Source organism: Lissotriton vulgaris, chromosome 1_2 (assembly GCF_964263255.1).
Source record: "Lissotriton vulgaris chromosome 1_2, aLisVul1.2, whole genome shotgun sequence".
NCBI lineage: Eukaryota > Metazoa > Chordata > Amphibia > Caudata > Salamandridae > Lissotriton > Lissotriton vulgaris.
The window spans coordinates 273,983,296-274,005,066 of record NC_141686.1 but is presented as its reverse complement, the minus strand read 5'-3'; positions in this window follow the sequence as shown (position 1 = coordinate 274,005,066).

Below are 21,771 nucleotides of genomic sequence, written 5' to 3'. Positions count from 1 at the left end.
AGCTTTTGTTATTGCTTGCTTTCTGCACTGATAGTGCATGTGTATAGATAGTTTGTGTACGGGTATATGAGGTCCAAATAGATTTTAACAAATCAGACTTATTGCAGTACACCATACAATGCTTCTTCAGTGAGTCAAAGGTCATGTGCGCTCACACTTTCCTTCCCATTCAACTTTTTATCTCTGAAAAGGCCCTCTCAACATTGGCACTTGAGACGGGCAATGCCAAAACAGCCAGTACTCAATTTGCTAACTCTGGCCAGTGACATAGCTTTCCACTCCAAAACAGGTGCACCTGAGGATTGCGATTCTCTGGGACAGGTTGTGCAACATATGCGTTGAACTGGGTGCATAGGCCCTCAGTTATTGAAGTGGTCAAAAATGAAATAGTACTTTTCAAAGTCTGGAGAAAATTCCCCTTTACAGAAGGGATCTAGAACTTGTGCAGAGTACTTCAGTGAGGCTTCATTAACTTCAAATGCCATGGTTGGTGAAGGGACATTTGTATACATCATTGCAAGCCATTTCTCATGCACTATAAAATACAATTTCCTGAATTTCTCCTCAACATTTCTTTGCTCACCCGGGTGCAAGAATGGAACTCTTCAATCTTTATTGATCTTGGTAAAAACTTTTAGCAGCAGCAATCTAAGTTACACTGTGTTTTCCAAACATCTGGTGTCATGTTTTCACCACTATCTCAGATGCTTAGTAGTAAGAGCGCTTTTTTCATATATACCTGTCACTGCTCCTTGTATTGAATGTTTAAAGCCTGGGGTGTTTCAATATTCACCTACTATCAAAACTGACTCGCTAGATGTATCAAAGGGTTTCACATATTCTCTATGTGTGGGTAAATGTGATGGTACATATTGGGAAAGATTATTAAGAACCCAGCCAATTAACCTATCAATGATAGAATCAAATGCAGGAAAAATATCAAATATGATTTTGATATTTCTTGATTCTCTACAGTCTATAAAAATAATTAAATAAGACCTAAAACATGCTTCTAAACCTATAATTTTTAGACCAAAGACCACATAAAAAAGAAAATGGAAGAAGAAACAATATTTTAGTGACATCTCTAAACAAAAAAATTCAAGCAAAATAATGTTAGCCCAGTCTTACTTGCTGCTACCTTATACAATAAAGTTACATTGTATTGGCCTCTTAATGAAAAAATAAAAATGACTCTTTCACTCACCTTTTCCTTTCTTTGAATGGCATTTAATTTGTGGTTGTGAAGGTGTTTTTTTAGTGTTTATATGTTACACTGGTGAGGGCTCTTTTACTTTTGGCGTTTATTTCAGGTATTATAGGTTTAAACATAAAACAGGATAGCCTATCTATTATTCTTGCTGATGGATTCAGGTGACTAGTCTGCCTTGAACACTATCTTTTTCAAGGTAAAGAGTTTGTACCCCCAGGATACTAAGTAAAGGGCTTGAGAGAGAGCTGAGGAGTAAGGGTTTGGACAGGCAAGAGCTCATCTGGTTGCAGACTGCTGGCTCAATCCCAAGATCCAAAGACCTATTTTAATATATGTTACGGGAGCTGGAATTACCGCGGCTGCAGGCACTGGTCTTGCCATCCAACAGATCCTCGTTAAAGGACTTAAAGTGTATGTATTCTAAATACAGGGTCTCAAAAGAGTCCTGTGTTGTTATTTTTCACCAGCAGTTCCTCAAGTTCTTAGGACGTGGTAGTCGTTTGTCAGGCTCTGTCTCTGGAATCAAACTTTCATCTCCCTTATCTATTGTCACCATGGCAGCACAGAACATAGATATGGCAGAAATCCACTGTTACTATCACCTTCAGGGGGATGTGAGATCTAATCAAGGTTATCTACACTCCCCAAAGTGTCTGAGTGATCACAAATTGGTTTTGGTCTGGTAAGTGCACGTGACCTGGGAGGTCAGCCCTCCTGAACTAAAATGAACTATGAATGTCCATGCATTGCTACCCACCAATTTAGGAAATATCAAATTATCAATCCAAGGAATGGATGGAATGATCAACTCAACCATAACTGTTTTAATGAGAATTCACAGTTTCACTGTACCAGCCGCGTGTACTTGCACCTGCATGGTTTAATGATTGAGGCAAGCATGTTGCTATGGGCAGGATCAACTAGGTAGCCTCACATGCTGAAGGAGCTGCGTACCTGTCCCTGACCGTCCTTAACATTCCTCAGGAGCCTTTGACCCTGCTGCCTTCAGAGGTTGGATGGACAGTCTGATCACATGGGCTCTGTCAGCCCAGTCTGCTCCACGAGAAAGCAAGGGAGCGGCAGGCTGAGGTGTGGTCTGAGTTATGTATGAGTTCCAGCCTCACCACTGGGTGGTGAGTATTCCTCATGGAGCAGTCGTTCCGAGCTGATGCAGAAATGTGCTGTGTGAAGATAGAATAACAGTGTGGCATATGAGACCACCAGGCGGCTAGCACCATCAGATCCCATCCACTCTGATAAGACCAATGGGAAGCAAGCTGCCAGGCCACTTGGCCTTCGCTCTGCAGGGTAGGGATGATCTCTGTGAGTGCTTCCACACAAAGCAGGTCCTCAAGGTAGATGGTCCCAAATGGGGTGAGAACTCTGCTTGAGACAATATGGAAGGTTGTTCAAGTGGTCCTTTCCATAACAGACCAAGAATACCCAAGCAAATAGAATGCTGTATCGATTAGAGTGTTCCAGACCAGGTCATCCTGCGCTGGATGTCTGATTTTCACCCCCACCCAGGAAAGCAGACTCAATTGCCTATCAAAATGGCTTGGCGCTGGCAAAATCATCCCTCAGCAGGCCACCCTGCCCTTGATGCCGGCTTGCCAGTTGTTCAAGAACAACACAAGGGCTTTGACTCACCTTCAGTAAAGCAGAGTCTATTTAGATAATCAACAACAAAGATGCCAATACTGAGTTTTACTCCAGACCAAACTTTTTCAACAGGTTAACAACCCATCAATTATTAACTATGAATTGGATTTAAACCATCAATATTTATTTCTTTTTTTAGAAGATTCCGAAAAAACAAACACAGTACAAAATGTATTTATAAATATGTGGAAAAACAACTACAAATTGTGTGGGGGACAGACATATACAACATCAATACACATAAATTATAACTCATTCACACAATCTCTTGCATCACCTTACTCAACTCGTCTTCATATCAAACTATCATACCTTCAAACGTACAAGACAAACACAAAAATGAAACAGTACAACAAGGGAGTATGTCGTGACCTCAATCCAAAAGTTTTTTACAAAGTGCAAATTAAGGATTTTCTTTTTCCTTTATCTTAGGTACTTAATAGACAGTACTACTCAAAAACTTGGTTACATGCAAATATTTTTAGATATAAGCCCAACAAACAAGGTTGACGCGTTTCAAACCGGACCCTTTGTCCGATTCTCATCAGGACCAAACAGAGGATCTGAAAGAAGAAAGAACAAGTTCCCTTACAATCTACATAATTCAATGTGTTATGAAGACCACCATTAGATAACCACCAGCGAGAGCCTCTCCCTACCTGAGTCTTCCAAGTAATCGTTCTACTGATAGTGAAGGGTGAAGTAGATTTACGTCTGAAAACGAAGTAAACTAAAGATTAGTCACAATGATTAGTGTCTATTTGTTCTACTAAGTACAATTGCCGGGTGCGGGAAAATACCTGTAAACGGACTGGTTTGCGGGTGTGTCTCAAAGATAGATGTCCCTTCAGTTGCTTGCGGGGAGCAACGTCCGTGGAGCTGTGAAGGAACCGAGGTATATGCCATTTAGTACACTTGCCTAATAGACGCGCGGTGGTTCCCAAAGTGAAATGCAACTGGGGTTTACCTTCAAAGCTGCGCCACTTAGCAGAGGTAATCAGTGCAATTCGAGCTACTCGATGAGTGAAATCAGTTCGGTGCAGGTTCGCCGTTTTCTACAAGACAGTAGAAATGATTGTGAGTTTATGCGGGGATGAATGGACGCTTCGGTGTTCTTGCTAAAGTTGTCCTGGATCTTAAAAAACTTAGAATACACACGTACCTTTGGCGAAAGTTTCAAGAAGCTCAAAAAGCCGGGGCCACAGCGCAATGTGTCCGTGCGGTCCGCGTTACCTGAATGAACCGTGTGGACGGGTTTCAGCACGTCTAAATATCAAGCAGTTCTATTGGTCCGTGTGGGTCTGATGATTCCGGTACGGATTGTGGTTGTTGTAGTTATACATTAGTACTCCCCGCTGAAGATAGGGAGGGCGGATGAAAACCAAAGTTGCACAGATGGAGGCAGGGTTTAGTAAACAGCCCGGGGGATCTCAGAGAATTCATTGAGTCCATTTGTGACTGTATTGAATCTTAGGATAAGCTGTGCTTCACGTTGGCTGAGTTTAGCCTCCATATCGCCCCCTCTTGTATCCATTTCCAATCTGGACAGCACAGTCCATTTTATATCATTTTCTGTATGTCCTTCCAAAATCCAATGGCTCACTAACGGTGCATTCGCCACTGATCTCCTCACTCTTGACTTGTGTTGGGTGATCCGCTGACGGATTTTTTTTGATGTTTTCCCCACATATAGTTTTTGGCAAGGGCACAGAATACCATAAATGACATTTTTGGTTTTACAGTTTGAGAAAGCTGAATGTTTCCAAAAAATACCGTTGTGTGAAAACACATCTCCCTCCATTGTGTTGTCACAACACACGCAAGTGCCACTTTTATGATGTCCGTAAATGGGCTGTAGTCCCAACATGCTCCGTAGTGTCGATGTTTCTTTTTTGGGTAGTGCTGCTCTCACGACAAAGTTTGCGATGCTCCTCTCTTTTTTAAAAGCAAAAAGGGGAGGTTGTTGTAAACTGACTTCAAGATTCTTCACCAAGTGCCAATTTTGGTTGACAACTTTTTTAAGTTGATTGGCATTCGGGCAGAAGGTGGTGACACAGACTATTCTTTGTAGTGGTTGCTTAGTCTTTTTCTCCAGGAGGGCTTCTCGTGGAGTCCACCATGCTCTGCGCATGGCATGTTTGAGAAGTTTCTTTGGGTAGCCGCGCTCCATCAGGCGCTCAAGTAGATTTTGAGCATGTTCAAAGTATTCATCTTTGAACGTGCAATTACGCCTGATACGTAGAAATTGACCCATCGGAAGATTTTGACGGAGGTTCCGAGGATGGTTGCTTGTGTAATGTAATGCGCGGTTACGATCCGTTTCTTTCCTGAAGAGTGTGGTGGCCAAGGTACCTTCTGACGAGTAGACTTTTACATCCAGGAAAGTTATTTGATGTTTGGCATGATTGATGGTAAATTGAATATCTTTTGTGCGTCTATTGAGCCAGATCAAAAATTCATTGAGTTGTTCCTCACAGCCACTCCAGATGAAAAAGGCATCATCAATATACCGCATGTAATGACTGATGCATGTTGAGAATGGACTGTTGTTAAGGATGAATTTGGCCTCAAAGAGACCCATGAACAGAACTGCCAATTCCGGCGCAAAAGGGCAGCCCATGGCTACCCCTTTAATTTGATAGTAAAAATCCGATCCGAACATGAAATAGTTTTTCTGTAGAGCCTGTTTTGCAAGCAAAATTATAAAATCCGTTGGAACCCTGACTGGTTGTACTCTTGTGTCTAAAAAGTAGGTCAAGGTCTCAAGAGCCTCCTCCTGCGGGATCTGGGTGTATAGAGCAACTACGTCCATAGTGACCAGCAGTTGTCTTGATGGATCATACTCAATGTTGGTCAATCTGTTAATGAACGCAGTTGTGTCCTGAAGATGTGCTGGGACTGCTGAGATCAGAGGCTTTAGAAAAAAATCAATATATTTGGACACTGGTTCCCAGAGAGAATCACACCCTGAAATAATAAGTCTACCAGTTGGATTTGTTTCATTTTTGTGAATTTTGGGTAGTACATAAAATATTGGAATTCTGGGTTTCTTATTCTGCAAAAAAGATGATACTTTTGGACCTAAGAAGCCTTGTTCAAGTCCCGTTTGTATAATATTGAATAGTTGTCCTTGAAGTTCCACTGTGGGATCTCTAGTGATCTTCCTATAGCAGTCCTTGTCACCCAATTGTCTCAAAACCTCTGTTTGATATTTTTCTGCCTGCCATACCACTACTGCCCCTCCCTTATCTGCTTGCTTGATTATCAAGGATGGATCATTCTCTAGGGAGAAAATGGCATCTTTTTGATCTTTGATCTTTGGGCTTTCAGCGATTACCCAAATGGAGTCCAAAAAACAATACATTAAATTCAACTTGCCCAAAGATTACTTGGAAGACTCAGGTAGGGAGAGGCTCTCGCTGGTGGTTATCTAATGGTGGTCTTCATGTAAATGTAAATGTAAATGTAAACCTTGTTTGTTGGGCTTATGTCTAAAAATATTTGCATGTAACCATGTTTTTGAGTAGTACTGTCTATTAAGTACCTAAGATAAAGGAAAAAGAAAATCCTTCGTTTGCACTTTGTAAAAAACTTTTGGATTGAGGTCACAACATACTCCCTTGTTGTACTGTTTCATTTTTGTGTTTGTCTTGTACGTTTGAAGGTATGATTGTTTGATATGAAGACGAGTTGAGTCAGGTGATGCAAGAGATTGTGTGAATGAGTTATAATTTATGTGTATTGATGTTGTATATGTCTGACCCCACACAATTTGTAGTTGTTTTTCCACATATTTATAAATACATTTTGTACTGTTTGTTTTTTCGGAATCTTCTAAAAAAAGAAATAAATAATGATGGTTTAAATCCAATTCATGGTAAATAATTGATGGGTTGTTAACCTGTTGAAAAAGTTTGGTCTGGAGTAAAACTCAGTATTGGCATCTTTGTTGTTGATTATGCTTGCCAGTTGTGTCTGCTCTCCGGGGGGGCAGACCCACTTAAACTGCCCTGGGGCCGGTCAGGAAGGCAGATGAAGATGGAGGGCCAATAAGGGTGTGCAAAATTTGCATATTTTGCTATTGAATAATTATGTGAAATGACGGCACAATTATGTGCAATTACACATAATTCGCGAGAAATGAAAATCTGCCCCATCATTCTATATTTTAGCATGATATGTGCTCTTGTGTTAATTTTTGGTGTGAGGACGCATTTAGATAAAAACAGTGTCAACAACAGTCTCCCACGTTACTGAGAACTGTGCATTTGCAGTAAATTTGTACCACTAATAGCGTGTAATTACACAAAGTGAAGTAAAGCTTAATCGCAGAAATTTTGCGTATCAAACCTAACGTGAAATTAAACAATATTACATGAATACTACAGGCCTAATTTAAAAATTTCCCATGTTGAGTAGTCCCAGGCTTTTGCACCATCTAGAAAAGAACAGCCAAATGAAAAGCATATGCACATGCTCTCTCCCTATGCATTCCGGAGAGGGCACCAGCCTTTCTTGTAATACATGCACTCTGGGTACCAGAGGAGGGCATTTGTATGAACTTATCTGACTTTCAGGAGCCCTGGCAGAACTTGAAGCTTCAAATGAGCCCTTATTGGGACTTCCAGGGCTGCTTGAAATACTTAGAGTGAGTCACACCTGGGAATCATGTATTTTTTTTATTTATGTATTTATATTTTTTTGCAAAATCTGACTAGAAAATTGGTGTGACACATTTCACACACCTCTAGTTGGAATAAATGTCGCACAGGCGTAAAAGCACACACCCATAATGGAAAACTGCCTGAAATCCTCTTGCAGATAACTGTGCACCAGTCAGACCTATGATTAAAAAAGAAAATCAATAAAATAGCTCAGAGTCCATCCTACAGGGCTAATCCACCACCTATCATACCTCAACATTTTTTAAGCTGATTTGGGAAATTAAAAAAAATGTAATATACACACTGAGAATCTTCAAAACTGTAGCAGTAACCATTAGGCATAAAATAAACTATCCTGATTTGTTCAGACTCATTAACCCCTTCGATGCTCATGACGAGCTCAGCTCGTCATGAGGTACACCTCTCATACGCTCATGACGAGCTGAGCTCGTCATGATTGCATTGTTTTCTGAGTTCTTCAGCACAGCAGGGGAATTGCTGCAGCAATGATGGTGTTAAATAAACGTATGCTGGCTATAGGCATTTATTGATCCTGTCCTTCTTTCAAGGATTGCCTGAAAGAAAATCTCTCTGCAGGAATAGAAGGAGAGGGTGGGGTGAAGAAGAGCCACATGTACAAAAACAGACCATAAATCAGATGGGGTTCAGAGACCTTGTTAAAATGTAGTTTTGGAAATCCAATACCAGCTCTAATGGCCAATCCCGCTGCAGCTTATTGTGTCAGGAACAACAGCAGCTGATATACACACTCGGCGCTGCTCCCTTCTCTCGCTGCCAGGTGCATCTCCCCAGATAATAGATTCCTGGCCGAGGCCTTTACAGGGGACCGGGGAGGGTCAGAGAACATGCAGGCAATTCCAGGACAATAAGGCAGCACAAAGAGATGGGATGCAGGACAGGATGGTCTCAGTCAGTATCACCGAGGGGCAGCCAGGCGTGGAGGCCTCCAGGAGAAGAGCTGTCCAGGCGGAACAAGATGCTGATGCTGAGGGTCGAGGAGGCACCTGAGGGAGCTCAGTCTACAGAATTCAAAGTCTTTCATCTCATTCTCAGAACTCTGTCCCTTCTGTAGGCTTCACTCCTCTTCTGATGACAGGGGGTGGGGATGGTGTGACCGAGGTACCAGAGGAACTGAATGACACAGTATCCAAGTCGTTCATTTAATCTCATTCTCAGGACGCTGTCCCTTCTGTAAGCTTCATTCCTCTTCCAATGATGGGGGTGGGGAGAATCATATGATCAGCCGCGGCAAGTTCAGGGAACAGCGGTGGGTCAGGTGTGGAGACCTTCAGGAGAAGAGCTCTCCAGGCGGAACAATATGCTGATGCTGAGGGTCAAGGAGGCACCAGAGGGAGCTCAGTCTAGAGATTCCAAAGTATTTCATCTCATTCTCAGAACTCTGTCCCTTCTGTAGGCTTCACTCCTCTTCTGATGACAGGGGGTGGGAATGGTGTGCCTGAGGTACTGGAGGAACTGACTGACACAGTATCCAAGTCATTCATTTCATCTCATTCTCAAGACTCTGTCCCTCTGTAGGCTTAACCTTCTCTTCTGGTGATGGGAAGGATGTGACTGAGGTACCGGAGGGAATGTTTTACACAGTAGACAAGTCATTTCACCAAGTGGTGGGCAGTGAACTGTGCTCCGCTAGTTGAGTTTTACCAACTCCATGTTCTATTGCAAAAACAAAAACTCCAACTCTGCTGTGTAGCGGAGTTAGCTCCTGCATCCACATCCTTTTGATAAAACAACTTTACCTTTACATGCTATAAAAACATATAGTTAATTCACAAAAGTGACATTTGAAACATTTCAAGCAGTGAGCGAGGTGAACGATTTTGAGGTCCCCCCTAACCTAGGGAGATGACCAAGCAGATGCCTTGAACACAAAGCGCATATCATGCTAAAGGATTTGGTGGCTGCCCCATCCTCCTAGGACCATCCCAAGCAAAGTTACGGGCAAAAATACAACCAAAGGCCCCGCAAAGCATTATGGGACCAGATTCTAGAGTGCAGTGAATATCAGAGTATCGGCTCTCCCGCTGAGCCGGGAGAGCTGGTGCTTGAGGAATAGTTTCCTCTAAGCCTGTTGGCTCTGATGGAGGTGTCCATCCCACCGGGCACCTCAACCGTCATTCTTGGTGGAGGGCAGCTCGGAAAGCCCACCCCAGCTGTCCTCGCCAGCTCCCTGGCCCAGCAGCACCCATGCATGCTGCCTCAGTCAGGAGCCAGCAACAGCGGGCAGATAGCAACTCTCTAAGGTTACCTCCTGATCCCCTCAGGCACCAGCACAGACGAAACACAAGGGGCGAGGACGGGGTCCCAAGGACGCAAGGAGTCCAGATACAACAAGGAGGGCAGCCCGACGCCAGAGCAGGCCTGAGCTGCCGTCCACCAAGGATCACTGTTGAGGTGCCCGGTGGGATGGGTACCTCCATCAGACCCACCAGACTTAGAGGAAACCATTCCTCAGGCTGCATGGGGTCTCAGCAAGAGAGCCAAAACTATAATACTCACTGCATTCTAGAATCTCGTCCTTTAATGCTTTGTAGGGCCTTCGGTTGGGATTGCATTTTTGCCCATAACTTTGCTTGGGTTGGTACTAGGAGTATGGGACCACCACCTTATTGTTCAGCATGATGTGCTCTTTTTGTTCAAAGAACCTGCTTAGTCCTCTCCCTAGGTTAGGGGGGACTCCAAAATCATCACCTCTCTCACTGCTTGCTATGTTTCCAGTTTCATTTTTCTGAGATAACTATATGCTCTTTACCATGTAAAGGTAGAGTTGTATGTTGATTTACCAAAGATGTGTGAGGTTTCTGTCTCATTAATTAGGGTAGTGCAGAGTAACAGAGCGGGATTTTTACGGAATTTTACGACGTTTATTTTCAAATCTATGGAATTCCGCTTAGTGTTACCCCGCCAACTCTGCATCCCTTCTGTAGGATTCTCCTGGGAGGGTCCTGCATTGTCGTCGCGCTCTGGTGAGAAAATACAATACTTTATCATTGAGCTGTCCCAAGCATCGTCATTGAGCAATGCAGGCTGTTGAGTCTTCATCGCAAGCAGCCTCTGAGTCGGTGTCAAAGGGGCAATGCAGCAGAAATACTCACACAGTCAAGGCAATGCAAAATTCTTTTCGAGAAGTTAGGTGCAGAACCTACTCCTGAGGCCCAGGACTAGAGGAGGTACCTCAAGCAAGGGTAGGGCTCACAGATGGCAGAGTCCAGCAGCACCAGCAGGATTGCAGGAAGTCTTTTGTGTACCTGAGACACAGGAGACAAGCCAGCATGCCATTGGAGTCACTCTGGGTTCAAGTGAGATGGTACAGTCCTTCAGCAGGGATCAGGGCAGCTCAACAGAGAAGCAGTTCTTCAGAAAGGTAAATCACAGCAAAGTGGCAATCCTTTCAGCACAGCAGTCTTTACTCCAGCAGTGTTCTTCCCAGGTCAAGTATTGTACTGATTTGGTGGGGTCAGAGCCCTGGTACTTTTACCCAAAAGTGCCTTTGATGTAGGGTATGCATTTCTAAAATGGTAATGTCCAATTCAACTTTACCATTAAAGAGGATTTATCCTCACCATTCCAGAGATATTAAGCATGAAGTAGCTACTCCTTTCCAATCAGGAATTATAGATTAAGAGATATTTAAAAGAACCCCCACTGCTAGCCTATGGAAGGAGTAGGGCTCACAGCAGTGAAAAAAGAAATAGGCTGTTTGTCACTACCAGGACATGTAAAGCATTTAAGTTTATGTCCTATACTTTACTTACACACAACCAGGCTCATAGGGCTGTCTAGGGCCTGCATTATGTGTGATCTATGTATAATTAAAGGGGAGTTTAAGGATTGAAAAGTAGTTTAAAATATCAAGTTGAAGTGGTAGTAAACTGTACACAAAGGCCCTGCAGGGGCAGGCCTGAGACATGGTTGGAGAGCTACTTCTGTGAGGGGCACAATCAGTGCTGCATTTCCACTGGTAGTATTTTAATTACAGGCGCAGGGTATACAGTATGCAACTTTACAGCGACTTACGAGTAAAGCAAATATACCAAACTGGTGTAAACCAACTATGCCATGTTTAGAGGAGTGAGCACATACATTTTAGCACTGGTTAGCAGTGGTAAAGTGCTCAGAGTCCTAAAACTAACAAAAAGAAAGTCAGAAAAATAAGAGGAGGAAGGGAAACATGTTTGGAGTAACTATGCAAAAAGGGCCCTTTCAAACACTTGATGATATGTATAGCTTTAAGGTTTGTAGATGTTGAGTTAAGAATAGTAAACCTATACTTGTCTATATGCATGTACCTTTTGATATTTTTGTCCTCTATATTTTAGCTGTGATATTAACGTCTTATATTATTTCAGTCTGGATATTCCAGACTACAACCCTATCTTCTAAAATTTTCAATGCAGACTTTGTAAACAAATAATGTCCTGTTGTGGCAGGCGCAAAATTGGAGAAATATATTTTTATAAACAGTTCACCCTTTTGCATATTTTCTGGTGTGTACAGCACATGTCCAGTGTCTGAAATGAAATTGTCGAGGCACATTGCACTGGAGGCTCAGGCTTCCAGTGCAACCCTATGTTAGTAACCATGGGCGTAGGACTACGCTACGCTTGCGTAGTTTGCGCAACTACGTGCTATGCAAATTGCACGTAGCACAGTGCAAAAACGAGTAGCGTAGCGGGCATTTGTTGCTTGCTCGCGGTCCTCAACATCAAGTTGGCGACCGCGAGCGAGCAAAATAACATCCCAGCAAGACTTTTTCCTCGTTCCCGATTGTCGTGCCCAGACAGTGGGCACTAGGACCTTGGGCTGGGGCAAATTAGAAGCTAGAAGCTCACCTGTCCATGGCCGGGAGCAGCAAGGGTGCATTCAAACCGTGGTGGTCTTGTGCAGAGTTAAGCAGTTTACCCATGCCCCTTTCCTCTCACCCCCTTCCTTCCATCCCTCTCTTCTCTCCTCTCCAAACCCCGGATCCCTCTCTCACATTGCAGGCAGATGGTTATTAGCCCCAGGACACCTTTTGGTAACAGTAGCGCACCACAAATGTAAATAATATGCAGAAGCAGGGGATCCACTAGACCCGAACTTCGGGGGGAGGGGGATTAACACTCCCAGCCAGGGCTTGTCCAAGCACTGGTCGCACACAGTGCAACAGTCTTTCCACCTTCTCCATGAATTCCCTCACTACCACTCACCAACAATACACCTCATCTCTCCATAGCACCTGTCTGACAAACATTTAATTTTTTTATAGCGCTACTCATAGTTTACTCACACTCAGTTCTGTGATGTGCATGGTACATCTTCTTTGTACCCGGCACTTTAACCTTCTGCACTGTGTGGGTGACAAGAGTGCCCATGTGACTGCACGGTGAGCAATGCAACAGTGTGAGAGTATGGTAAAAGGAGTGACTGCAGGGTGAGTGAGATGACCATATGAATTTGAGTTCGGCTGTAAGTGCAGAGTGGGACGAATTAGTGCATGGTTAGTGATGGCCTTGTTTGAGTGAGCTACAGATTGAGCAGTAAGGGGGAGACAGGTGAGTGGAGTGTCACACGAGTGCAGGGTGAGAAGTGTGCTCGTGTGACTGCAGGGTGAGGTACAGAGTGAACAATGCAAGCACATTTTTAGTGCAGAGTGATCACTGTGAGGGCAGGGTGAGCGGGTGAATGTTGTGAGTGCATGGTGATCAGTGTGAGTGCATGGTGATCGCTATGAGTGCATGGTGATCAGTGTGAGTGCATGATGATCAGTGTGAGTACAGGGTGAGCGGGTGAATTGTGTGAGTGCATGGTGATCAGTGTGAGTGCATTGTGATCGCTGGGAGTGCAGGGTGAACATGAAAGTGAAGGCGAGAATGAGAAATGAGTAATTTGAAAGCAGGGTGCATTCCCAGAAACTTGAAGCGTAGGGTTTCAGATATAAGTTAAACTATTGCTATAATGGCATTAATCAGGGTTTGAGGGTGGAGGAAATAAATAATGTGCTGATCCTGCAACAAACTTCCAGTCTAATGATTAGGGTTACCAGCTCATTATTGTGATGGCCCAGAAATAAGCAGTCACCTACAGGTGTATTTTTTGCACTTATCTGTGAATACTTAGAACAGCAAATATAAATAGAAAGCACTTTTAATTGTGTTCTAGGGATGCCTCAATGATCCATGACTAATAATTAAAGAAAATAAAGACAGAAAAGTCACATCACTAATTAATACATACTTTTTTATTTATAAGTCAATTTAGTGTCAAGAGCAGGTCTCTGCAGGATCTTTAAACAACACATAGCAGGCATGTTTCTTTTGGCAACCCAACTTTATATTTTTTTTCATTAAATGCATTCTCACACTACAGCAGTACTTGTAAAAATACAAATGTAAGGAATAGGCAGAGTGGGGGCCCAGGGGGTACTGGAACCATAAAAAAACTAAGCTTTGCTAATCAGTTAACAAAGGCATGTAAATATGCTAATGGTCTTTAAAGACCTGTGAAAAACTCGAGCCGGAGATAAGACTCCAGACACTGCCCAGCCGAGCCCCAGGAGCGTGAGCTGCACTGCAGCAGCCCAGGCTGAGACACCAAATGGGGGAGGAGGGGGGCTGAAGCCCTGGAGGCCAGGGCAGAAGTGACACTGTGATGGCGCGACCCCCTTTGCAGCGCTCCATGGCCCCCCTGCGGGTCGCGCCCCACAGTTTGAAGGCCCCTTCTCTAGAACAATATACCTGCGTAATCTATATGGACAGATTCGCACAACACTACGAGGTAGAAAAGAAATCCTACGATGCAGCGTGCGCGATTGTTAAAGGTCGCTGGCGCTCTGGTAAATTCAAACCAATGATTACTAAAACTGAATCACTCAGGAAATGTTCAGCTCAGCGAGCTGAAATAAGAACTTTAAAGATGGCGCTTGAAAATGCCGATCGCGAATTCCCCACAGTAATAGTGTGCGATTCGTATTTCTGCGTCAAATCATACAACAGTGCAGACATGGATCAAAAACGGTTACAAAGATGACACAGGTGCCACAATAAAGCATAAAACGCTTTGGGAACAAGTAGTTCTTGTAAAGAAAGAACTACGAAAGACTCACGTGATACACGCACTGAGTCATCGACGTGATGGCGTTCACATTGCAGGGAATTCATTGGCTAACACAGCCACAGCGGAAGCGGTTCAACCGGCTTCCGTAGCCACTGAAAAGCGTTCAGAAAAATACATAGATGGGGAAACCATGCTGGCGATAAAAGCCTCATCCAAAGGAGATTATGCAGCATTACCTCTCAACTATTCACTCAGTAATACATACATAATTGATGCAAACTCCGTTCCGTTTGCTCGAATCCCTGAAGTGGGGGATAGAGTAATTCCAAACACAAACCGGAGAGTTTTCTTGATTGAAGACGCACACATGGGATTGGGTCTGAGGCACCAAGAGATCCTGAAATCTCTGATGGAACTACAATCAGAGTACTGGTGGCCGGGAATGAGCGTGGACATCTACACGTTTGCAAAAAATTGTGAGGACTGAAACAGAGATCGCAGTTGTGAACCGGACCAGCCTGTAGCCCAGATACCACTATTACATAGCATCAGGCTGTCTATAGCGCAGAAATCCAGTCGGAGAAATGCGTCCCATAATTAATAAAGACTTAATTCACTTAAAAATGTGGCCCCAGCACTCGGCTGACGCCAGAACTGTTATGAAAGGTTTGCGAGTCTTTATCGGCACATACGCAATTGGCATGCTACATTCCGATCAGGGTCCTGCGTTTATCTCTCGAGTTTACAAAGAGGCCATGAACAGCATGGGCATCGCATTGCAGTACTCTTCTCCCTTCCATCCTGAGGGAAATGCAGTTGTGGAAAGAAAAAAACGGGACATAAAGCAATCTATAACGGCGAGGGTATTAGGTTCGGGTGATGGGTGGGTCAAACATTTAACAAGTGTCCAACGTAGTCTTAATAATCTGCCAAGAAATTCTCTAAAAGGTCTCACTCCATACGAAGTATTGTTCGGAACTAGAATGCTTATTCAGGATCTTGATAGTCACACTTCAGTGGTAGAAGAAAAATCCTTTGATATCAAAGATCGTTTGGCTGTTTTACAGGATTTAAATGAAACAAGAAAAACCTGAGTAACATAAAGTTGAAACAACAGCTGACAGCCACTGAAGAAAAACCACCTGTCCCTGCAAGACCTGTCTGGATTTCAAAGATTGGGGATCTGGTCAGAGAAAAGATCGCGGTAAAGAAGGAATTTAGGCCTTCTTTCAGAAAAGCAGTACCTGTCTTAGCTATCAGTGGAACAAGATCAGTTGTACTACCGCCCCTTGCTGGTAAAAGGGAGAACAGAGTTGTATCCATCGACCTGGTAAAACCACAATCATGTGGCCAATAATAAGTAGTAGGCCAAGTGGACTACCAAGAAATAGCAGAATACTGAAATTTGCTGCAATCCAAGAGACTCATACTGAGAGACTAATCACATTTGATAAACCTGCAGTGAATAACAAAGGACTATGCAATAATGCCATGGAACTAGTGCCTCTTGAAACCCAAATTACAACAGTTCATCAAGAAACACCAGTCTACAATGATGTAGCCTCTGACTATGCTAATGAAAGAATAAAAAATGCAAAAGCAAATGAAAATCCAGAAAAAATTCCAACAATTGACAGAACTGCATCTGGCTACTTCATCAATTTCGACGACTTCTCTGAAGATCCAAGCAAGCATGAAGAAGCGCCTCCAACAAAAACTTTCAAAGACAAATTAATTGAACTTTCTCACCAACTAAAGGAAACATATCTGATTTCACCATGGATTGAATTTTGGAATGTGTTAGGTGTACTTACTCTCCTGCTTTGGCTCATCATGGTTCTCTGTTTGGGAAAATTCAATGATGGAAAATATAGTACAATGGACACAGCAAGTCAGAACATCAACTTGGTCCTAAAGCCTCACACATCCTCCCACGTCGAGAAAAGAGAACTGTCATCTGTGAACATCTCAGCCAATCCAATACCCAGTGGGGTAGCATGGGACAGAACTGATTATGACATTTTTGGCCCCTTGATCTCTTGAAATATCCACATCAGTTCAAGGTTTCATTAAGTGACTTTGTGACACCAAATACATTCTCAGATGATTGGGACTTTGAAAACATTAATAATATGATGTCAGATTTAGTAATGTCAGCAAAATTCACAGAACATGATTACTTACAGGGTTCATCGAATTATGAAGAGTTATACTGTTATAACCATTATGGTGATCACTATTTGCATAAAACTGCTCAGCCTAGAAATGTTTTATCTTATAACCAGTGGGAACACTGTCCAACTCCACCAAAAAGCAGTTCGAAAACATTTTATGAGAAATTCCAGTACTTCTCAGGGTTGAATAACAGTGATCCAGAAACGTTTTATTTTAAAATATTAAGTAGGACAGGAATGAAAACAATGTTGACAAATACTAAACTGATTTATTCTGAAACATTTTATGACAAAATGTCTACATTTGGTTTCGAATTTTGGAAAAACACCATTGAAACAAAAACGATCTGGGGTTCCAAAGATTGGCAAGTACAAGGCCTAGAAGCATTATTTAGGGCCTGCATGATCCCAGTACAAATTATATTCTTGAATGACACAATTCAACAAACTACTTGTCTTGGACTAGCTAAGATAAAAGATTTAAATACACCGTCTATTCCGAAACCCATAACTGATAGTGACAGCACTACAGATGTGGAGATAGACGTATCCCATATTTTACACCAAAACAGAACACATCCTGATTGGAAAAAATGGTTGATATGGCCAACAGACACAAATAACTGTCAAGATAGATTCCTGAATAAAACACAGGGGTTCAAAATGACCAGACCAGACCCTATATACTCCCAGAGACAACATCCAGGGTTAGTTACAACATACAGTGTAGGGAAACTTTGTCTTGAGTGGCTAGAGAAATCCACACTGGCTGAAATTAAGCAACACTTGACTTTACTTAAAGACTGTGCTGACTTGCGTGATTTCATATTGGGACCACGCAAACAGCGTCAAAAATGTTTCATAGCGGCCGGTATATACGCTGCGTATAACGAAGCTTGGAAAGTAATGCAAATTGAGACAGCAGAAAAAATACGAGAAATTGATTGTATAAATTTGGAAACATCACTTTCTGTTGTGGACAATGGGTTAACGACTCTGTCCTCCAGAATATATTCACTGGACAGCATTGTATCATCTGCTTTTGATATAATAGAGCAGGACTTACTAATGTTACAACATGGTCAGTCTCAATTACGTTCTATTGTACAGCTTGGTTGGACGTTGCAAAATCTGCGTTCAGGCTGCGTACCATGGCGTTTAATCAACACAACGTCATTATTCGGTATCTTTAACCTTACTTATAAACAAATCAGTTTGGCACAAAAAGGAGCAGACTATACGATTCTGAGCATTGAAAAACTCGAGAGATTACCATTGACAATGTCAGAGAGACCTGTCATTGAATGGATAATACACGGAACGATTACAATTCCGATAACAACTTTTCAGTTTAAATACTGACAAGAGCATATACCTGCAGGCCAGTATGAAAGGTTGGGTAAAGAATACATAAAATCAACCTGGGATTTACCATATACACACAGATGTTATAGTGAAGGGAACAAGGAGGTATTCCTTAGTGGTAAAAATTGTAAAAAATCACTAAGTGGTACACTTCTGTGTCAAGGTATTAATTTGCATGGAGCCTGCGAAGGGTCTTCAAATAACCTTTCATGTCACCTGCATGGCACGCTTGCAAAACGGATAGAGCAATTTTTTAGACCACTTTCTAACGGCAGTTACGTTTTAATAAGTGACCACCAGCTGTTGTGGCATGCTGCCAGGAAAAGCCTATCTTACAACTGTAACTTTCAGGACCGCTTGCTGTATGCAAGTATTGTATCCACACAGCAATCCAGATATGGGGGCTGTGTTATGGCCTTCGTTGAATATCTCTTCTATTCGAATTGATACTTTAAGCAGAATGAAGTCTATTCTTTTACAGACAACTGTGCATTTAACATCATCAAAAGAAATGTATGATCTGCAAGTGGCAAGGACATCAGCAGAGATACATTCCCTTTTATCGACAAATTGCCCCATACATTTCGTAGAAATATTAAGCCAAATCTTAAACATGTCTTATCCCAGTGGCATCGCACATATATTTAAGACAATTTTTTCGGGACTGTTAGCACCCTTTGAAACAGTTCTGGGCATCTTCCCAAATTTTGTCCATTCTGTTTTCGGCTGTCTACCCTTAATCTTGGGACTCGTGGCAGGAATTTTATTTTTGCTCCTTCTGCACCGATATGGCAAGCCAATCCACAGACAATAATCTAGCAACGATGGAAGAAACGATCCTAGCAATACGATACTTAGACCGTATCACTAAGGTCCTCGGATTGGCCTGGCTAAGAGATCTGAGTACAACCTGGTTTCTTTCATTCAGACCGATCTGGCAAGATTGCATTATACCTGTGCTTCGATGTCTGCTATGCGGAGAAGAATGCGTGTTGGACGTCTGTCTTACACTACAATCAGCAGTACTAATGGATATCGATACTTTGCTAGGTCCTGTAACGACTCATGCATCGTGTTGTCCCCAGCGGCTACCGATTCTGATGACGGCATTCGTTGAGACTTCACCACTACGAATAGGTGGCGGTGAGCTACGAGAGGAAAGCAGCACCAAACAGGTACAGCCTCCTGTGAGCATTGCTGATCCAACCATCAATGATAGCAATCATGCAGAGAACTGCACAGTTGCAGTATTTTCGAACTTGGTCCAACTTTCACCTGATGTGGTAGACCAATTTTTTGCGGGTCTGTCTGAAATAATGTTCTATCCAGTCAACGAGAATAACTCTTAATAAAAACAATGAGCACACAGCGTTCCCTGAACTCTGAATTCGGCCTTCAGTTTTCAAAAACAAAATTAGAGAAAATATTTGGAACTATTTTTTCCCCTGAAAGCGAAATTATTTTTGTTCATTCTCCAAAATATTTACCTTTTTTTGACACATGGTACTCTGCTTAAAGTAGAACTATTCTTAGAGAACAGAGCATCTATTTTAGGATACTAGAGACAATATTTTACCTCAGCCTCTAACACATATACAGCAATTTGTATAAATATGTGATGAAATGGTCTCGACCTTCTTTTCTGTATTTAGAGCCATTTCATGTGTAAGTTTCCCAATTCATTCAGCTGATATATATATGCATTTATCTGAATGATGACACTGCTTGAAAAGCGTAGAGTACTAACACTTTTTTCCGTGTATTTACCTTATACCATTTCAAATGCGAAATATGCATTTTGGGGTGGGTCGGAAAACACACATGCATCGTTGAATGTTTACTATTGCTTAGTTTTTTAGTAATGATGGACATCAATCCGTGGAGTGGGTGTAGTGTTTATATCTAGGACCCTAATTCAATATTCCCGATTTATGCCCTTGTGAGGTTATAATCAATAAAATCCTGATAAAGGCATAAGAATCAGATCCATATTCAGTAATAGCCCAGGCAGTCCAAAGCACAGCACGGCTACTCCCATCGACTCCTAGAAAGCACAACGCGTTCTTTAAACAAACCAAGCCTCCAGCAGCCCGGGAAATTCCCCCCTGCTTTTGTTTTGATTTGAACAAGAACTCCTGGAGTCCAGCAAGATCTGTTAGTTCTTGGTGACGTCTTATGTCCAACCTTACGTCAAACCCGGCACCTTTCAGGTATAAAATACCAACAGTTGCCTTAAGCAAACACACGGTGGTTTGGAGCAGAGCGGCTATCTACTTGCCCGAGAGCCCAGCTGGTGCGAGAGCCCATGGAAGCCGCCCCTCCCGTTTGACGCACTGAGAGAGACGCTGCCTTTCTCTCCAGCCGAGAAAATCCAGCTCCGGTGTTTTCAGCCTACCCTTGCGGGTTGCTGGGAGATCGAGCCTGAAGAAAGAGATACCAGACCTCCCACATTCTATTACCAAGGTACGGAGCTGACTAAACCCTTAAGAGAATTCTTGATGCAGATTCTTGGCAAAATAATCTTAAACCACTTAACTTAAACTGCCACTTACTAATCCCTTCCCATGTATTAGGCTTAGGTCAGGTACACCAGGGTAGGCTTAGTTAGAAGGACCAGTTGAGTACGTTAGTCAATGTATTTGTGTATGTATATATTTTATACATTTAGAGTATCATATGGCTAAGAAACCATATCAATGCTTTTACAGTATTATTTCATAATACTACTTTTACTGTACGCACTTTACTTTATTTTAAGTATTGCAATTGTGGCAATTCATTTCTCTTGCATGAGAAAGAAGACTGTTCAATAAATAACACCTTTTATTGAAAACGTCCGTCTCTCTATTTCTCTGCACTCTGGTGAAACTAAGTATGCACGGTTGACTGAGCAAAATAGCTGTCTATTGTTTTCACACGACTCTAGAGATACACTCTTATTCTGAGGGAGCAAAGTTGTCATGTCTATGCAGTTGTCGGAAACTGAATCCCTTCTTGTCTAAGCCAGGGAAGTTTATCCCTCCCTATTCATTCAAGAAAGTTTCCAGTGACCTCTGAGCTAGCTGGTGCAAACCTAAATTAAGTTTAACATAGTCAGTAGAGACCTAGATGACCTCAGTCCTACGTCTACACTGCTGTTTATGTTATTCGAATGCGCAGAGCCTATTGGGAAAACAGGAGCTACACTACAAAGCGTTTGATTCACTTTCTTGGCCCTTTATGTTTGAGGCAAGCAACGCTTTGGCTTCCCGGCCCCTTTACTGCAATGGATCAAGTTGTTGTACACCGACCCCGCAGCTCGGGCGAGAACGGGGCGCTATGTGTCGGCAGAATACCCGGTCCACAGAGGCACTAGACAGGGATGCCCCCTGTCCCCGATGCTGTTTGTCCTGGCGCTCGAACCATTGGCCATGGCTCTTCGTAAGTGTGCGACCGGATCAGGTATTCCAATAGCTGGGTCCTCCCATATACTCTCCATATATGCGGACGATATTTTATTACATCTCCGGGACCTGGAGGAAGACCATACGCAATTATATGACACCTTCCGTAAGTTTGAAATGGTGTCGGGCTTGGCTATAAACCCAGAAAAGTCGGTGGGATTCTACTTCTGGGACGC